This window comes from Microtus ochrogaster, chromosome 1 (assembly GCF_000317375.1).
Source record: "Microtus ochrogaster isolate Prairie Vole_2 chromosome 1, MicOch1.0, whole genome shotgun sequence".
NCBI classification, from domain to species: Eukaryota; Metazoa; Chordata; class Mammalia; order Rodentia; family Cricetidae; genus Microtus; species Microtus ochrogaster.
This window is the reverse complement of record NC_022009.1, coordinates 124,765,619-124,771,755: the sequence shown is the minus strand read 5'-3', so window position 1 is coordinate 124,771,755 and position 6,137 is coordinate 124,765,619. Positions and strand designations below refer to the sequence as shown.

Here is a 6,137-nt window from a genome sequence, read left to right as displayed (position 1 = left end):
GATGCTGCCCGAGTACTTTTTAGCATGTAGAGGTAGCATGTCCAATAGCAGGACCCTCAGCAAAGCACTTGGCAGTGGAACACCCAAAGTTTTAAAATGCAATGACTGCTGAAAACAGGCAATGGACACAATGGATACTTTTATTCTATCCATACAAATTTTTATTTTCTTATCTATCAGTAAAAAATAAATAAAACAAGCCCTTAAAGATTGTGCCCCCCCCCCATAACCTAGCAGGCAAAGGAAGGAACACAAGACAGAAAGGGGTGGGTGGTAATATTCAGAACAATCTGTGAAAATAGGAAAGGGCCCTTAATCATAGATTCCAAACACAAAAATGAGAGATACACAATGACACTCAAGAGCTTTTTGGAAGAAACTGAAGAGCCTTTCCTACTTAGTTCTAAATCTAATGAGTATCATTAATGCTCCTTAAAAAAAAAAAAAATCCAATGCCAATAAGGTCACAAGAAAAGTATCTCTCATAACTATTTTTTGTTCTTCACATTTTAAAATACAAACAGAACAATAAAAGTCAGCAATAACAGAACAGCTCTTAAACTTTGCTGTTTAATTTTTAAAGCTACATAATCATTTACTAAGCATGTGAAAACACACTGTAGTTTATGTAATGCCATCCCTCCGACCCCACCCTGGTCTAATGTACTAGGGGCCTTGGCTTCCTGCTGATGGATTTCTCAGAAGCTACCAGCCTCTGAGGGCTCTGTCCTAAGCAGTGGATTCCTAGGGTGACTGTATTAGGAGATAATGATGAGTAGGAGGCGGGTCTATCTGAGAAGTCACAGCAGTGTGGACCTAGCTTGCCCTTGCCCCTCTCGCATCTCTTCCCTCTACTCCAGGCTGTCTTGACGTGACATGCTGGGCTGTGCCATGCCCTCCTTACCATGATGAACTAAAATCTCTAAAATCGTGAGCCAAAATACAGCTTCCCAAGACTTAAGAGACATGTCTCTCTAGTAAGCACAAGGACCTGGGTTCAATCCCCAGAAGCTACACACAAAGCTGGGCATGTTTGCTTGTCCCAGAGACAAGAGGATCTTCATGAAGCCGGGCAGTCGAATTAACAAGCCCTAGGTCCCAGTGAGAGACTTGTACTCAAAAACCAGGCTAAATGGCTGTCCTGAAGAACCATGCCAAAGGTCACACTCTGGCCTCCACACACATATGCACACGTGAGAGTGTGTCCACAGACAGGAACACACACCTTTTCCTTAGCTGCTTTTCTCAAGCATTGGTCATAGTGATGTAAAAAGCCAGAGTAATAACAATACTAGAATACCAAGACAAGCTACACTCTGTCCTCTGCCAACTCGCACATCCTCGTCTCGTCACTACAACAAACCCCCGACAGAAACAACCCAAGGAGGGCTGACTGAAGCACAACTGAAGTGGTTTGCACGCACTGCTGCAGGAAGGGCGGAGGTTGGTGCACACCCGCTGCAGGAAGGGTGGAGAGGAGTTCCTGGAGGCAGAAGCCTGCCTGTGCCAGAGGTCCCTCTCACCACAACAGACCAGGAAGTAGAGAGTGCCAGAACTACAGTACAGGCTATAACCTCAGGACCCACCTCCCGTACAGCACCAGCTTGTGAACAAGAACTCAAAAACATAAATCTGCAAGGGTCATTTTAGACCCACACCATGACTGTGATTAAATATACATATACTATCTATAATATCACACACACACACACACACACACACACACACACACACACACACGCCCTAATGAGTACTCTAAATTAAGAACAGCTTTTCCCCCATGGAAGTTTCAAAACATACAGAAGATGCTTACAGCAAAGAAAACCTGGACACGCGGCACACGCCTGTGTCCCAGCACTTGGATGCTGAAGCAGAAGGACCTCAACTTCAAGGCCAGCCTGGGCTACACAGTGAAAACAACAAGGGACTCGAGAGACAACGGAAGCAGAGCAGAATCATGAGAATTAATTGTATTAGTAAGGTTATTTTTATTGACCTAATAGAGCATGTACAGGTATTTGTGTCTTTGTAACATTTGACCTTAAAATGTTTATGTGAACATTTCAAGCATACGTAGATTGTATAGAATAAATGGCCAGGTTTACCAATCGATTCTTGTTTCATCTTGAACTCCCATTCCCAGTCACTGTCTGTATAACTACTAGATAAATCTTACATTCCTGGAAACACACGTCTTAGCTGCTAACAAACAGATAAACCCTCTTTCACACACCGGTCAGACCCTGAACACGTCTATCACTTCAGGAAACGCGTCTGGTCGACTGTCCGCCATCAGAGGCAGTCAGTGCTCCCCGTGCTTACAGCTGTCATCACAGCCTGGCTCTGTCTCGTCTAGAACTTGCTATAAATGAAATGAAGAATTCTGCATCCAGCTTCTGCTGTGTGGGTCTGTGCAATTCATCTATGTCTCTTTCTACATTGGGGTTCCTTTTTATGAATGAGCAGCACTCGTCTGCAGGAAACTTTAGCCATTAGCTACTGAAGGATGTCTGGGCTGCTTCCAGTTGTCAGCCATTCTGAATAAACCCAGTGCTCCTTTTCAAGGAGCTCCTGATGAATGAGTGTTTACATTTCTCTTTGGAACACACAGGAGGACAATGCTAGATCCAGACATAATACATGTTTCAACTTGCAAGAGGCTGCTAAAGGTATCATCTTGGAGGGTTCTGGGTATCTTGCTAGAAAATATGTGTTACCAGTCTTGGAATTTTGGCCCTTCTGGGTATTTTTTAAAGGTTATCTCCCAAATGAGTGCCAATAGTAACTTTTGCCTATGTTAAAAATATTCACATTTAAGGCATAAGACCAGAATAATTATGAGCAAAAGGATAGCAAGTGAAGGCCCATGCAAAAAGTCTGAGAAGATAGGCCAAAGGTCAAATCTGTGCGTGGAGATTGGTAATTCAGACTTAGACTTGTTTTGTTTGAATGACTTATAAGAGAGAGCTACATGGAGTCGTAAAATAGGTTTGGATTCCAGACACGTTAGTGTGGAGTAGAAACACGGTGTTGAGAACGCCTGGAGAGAGAGAGAAAAATCAGGACAGAGTAGTCTAGGGCCAAGAATCAGGAAATTTTCATTTTTATTTAATAATTAAATCAACGGGGAAAAGCGGGTTAAAATAAATTCAAATATTTGCTTACAGGTAAAGAATACTGCAGAGCAGCAGAAAACGTACAGTGGTCAGGGAAGGAAAACGACTCCCAGGATTCCTGTAGCACAGACACCTGAAGTGGCGCCAGGGGGATGAGCACAGCAATGGACAAAAATACTGCTCAGCAGCCAGGCTATGAGAATATCCAACTGTTCGATGGCCATGGTTTATAATCATTTTATAATCTCATCCTTACAAATTTATGACTATGTACTTATAATGTAAAGTCTCTAAACATATATGTGTGTGTGTGTATGCACACGTGTATATGTGTACCCTTCGGGGTGGCTCTCAACTCCAGTATTTAAGTGGCACAGGAATGAAGAAAACAGGTAGCTGATTTAATTCAAATGGGACAAATATATGCAAGTAAGGAGGAGTTAAAGCCTGGCCAAGACGTACACAAGACTCAATTAACAGCAAAACAAAAGGGAGCAAGTTAATGCACAAAACTGTACACTGAAGCACAAGTAGCTGCAGTAGCAACAGCGAACCCAGCTTCCTAGCTAAGTGTAACAGTCATTACTATAATCCCCCTGCCGTAGCTGAAGTAAAACCAAGAACACTGGCTAGTGATGCATGCAGATACTAACCCAAGAAGAATTACCACAGGGCCTGACATGCACAATTACACCAGGTCTTCCCAGGATCTCTAACATTCTGCAGAAAGATTGCAGCTGGGCATTATCTGATTCTAGTAGTGATTTACACAACAAGATATGATGATACTTCTACTGATGAAGGAATCCAACTTATTCTCTTATGCCATGCTATAAGAAAGTGTATAAGAAAGTGCCATGCTAGGAAGGACTCAGGTTACAGTAGCTGTCCAGAATGTCGTTTCAATTACAGAAATGTATTAAATATCTACTGTAATTCAGTTCTGTAAAGCTTCCTACAGAAGCTTCATTAAGAAAGGACACACCAAAGCCATTCTTTCAAATGAATCTTTTAGCATCAGTACCAGACTGCAAAGGGACAACGTTTCTGCCCTATAAACGGTTGGTAGCTGGAACTACATAATTAACCTTTATAAGGACTGCAGTTAAAATTCAAATCTCCCTCCCTTCTCCACACACTAGCAGAAAATAACCAACAAGGAAGGCTCGCAGCATTAGTTAGGATGCACAATGTTGGTACAAGGAAAGTTAAGAAGAACAGGCTTGTGCAGCATTAATGATCACGATACAAATTATAGGCTTATCAACAAGGACACCCCCAAAGAATCTATTACTTGAACTAAGAGACAAAAAGTGGAGGGTGGGACTAAGGATAGTGGGCACGTGGGGTATGGTGGTAATGTCTTTAATCCCAGCACTTGTTAGGCAGAAACAAGTAGATGTCTGAGTTTGAGGGCCAGCCTGCTCTACAAAGTAAATTTCAGCCCAGCCAGGGCTACAGCAACAACAATAAATCTAAAGATGGCACCTATGCAAGCAATCAACTATACTAGGAGACATTACCCAGTGCACAGGGAGACAGATGATCATTACCCATGCTGAAAGCAGTAAATTCGGTGAGTTCCAATCACCACTCCAACAGCTGTTGGTGTTTGCCTTTCATTAGATTATTTGGAAGGAGGTTTGAAAGCAATAAGATGACCTAAAAGTTTCAGAGAAGATTCACTTTCTTAAATATCAAAGACAAATTAAAACTGCTCTAATTTTAACAGCATGACAATAGCATGAGAGCAGACAAATCAAGTCAGTCCAGAGAACAGAAACGATGCAAATTCAACTCCGCACAGTGAAAAGCACATGGCAGAAATCATTTTAAAACTAGAAGGGATTTCTTTGGCTTGGTGCTGCAGTCCACCGTGGGTCCGCCGTGGCAGGAGGGATAACACAGCGGAGCAGCTCTTATCATGCTGTCCTATCAGAGCAGCCGGAAACAGAAAGGCAGCAGCCCGTTCACGCCAGCAGCCTTCCTCCTCCTTCCCCAGCACGGCCACCCTCAGGTTTCCGCCCCCTTCTTGCTGGAGTGGGACAAGGGACAATTCTGGGGATCTAACCCAGTGCCTTGCATTTACTACCACTGGAATACATTCTCAGCCCTGCTAAGCAGGCCAAAGGAGCCAAAACTCTGACTCTGGAGTACTGGAACAATAGCTGTGACATCTGGTTCTCCTTCCCACCTTCGTCACCTGTCCCTCAGTCTACTGACCGGTGCAGGCTGCAGTCAGAGCAGCTCTTCCAAAGTGGACTTAACTCAGCTCCTAGGCATGGCTCAATCTATCAGGCTGACAGTCAACATTAACTACACAAGCAGCAAGCTAAAACACTAACAGAGTTGCGTCTAAGAGAGACTAGAAAATGTACTTACAATGCATACTTCCCAAAACGCTAATGTACAAACTAAAAAAAAAGCGCCAGAAATCAATATAATGTCAAAATACAATAAATAAGATGCAAAGTCTACAAAGAAAAGATTCAAAAAACAGGAAACCAAAATGACTAAAGATGTTCAACTTCACTAGAAATTAAAGTAATAAAATTAAATAAAGTTTATATCAAATTAAAGGTTAAAAAAAACATGAAAACTCAACTTTCATCTTCCAGACAGGCCAATCAGAAACAAGATAAAATTAAATGTAGAAAAGGGAAACATGTGGCAGGTATCAAGCTCTAACTCCCTTTTAGGTCCAAAAGCAACACTGGCCTTAGACCCTCTGATCCCCTGTTCTCTGGTGTCGTCTATCCTGGATCATTTCACACTCTTAGTATAAACACTGTGTGCACACATTACAGTATGACCTGCCAAAAGGCAAAACCAAACCTTACTCAGCATGGAAAAGTTAACAGCAGCTCTAAGAAATAAACTAGCTTATATGTGTCACTTAAATGCACCTAGAAAGCAGAGTGGCAGAAAACTGTTAAGGTCATTCTATATAAACTGTTAAGGTCATTCTATATAAACTGTTAAGGTCATTCTATATAAACTGTTAAGGTCATTCTATATAAA

The 6,137-nt window shown here is 42.2% G+C and overlaps 1 protein-coding gene across 3 annotated transcripts in view; it reads right to left on the bottom strand.

Moving 5' to 3' along the window:
• The window catches only part of Fbxw7 (F-box and WD repeat domain containing 7), a 139,783-nt gene that overhangs the window by 107,004 nt on the left and 26,642 nt on the right, over positions 1 to 6,137 (bottom strand). The gene's annotated exons all lie outside the window — the stretch shown is intronic.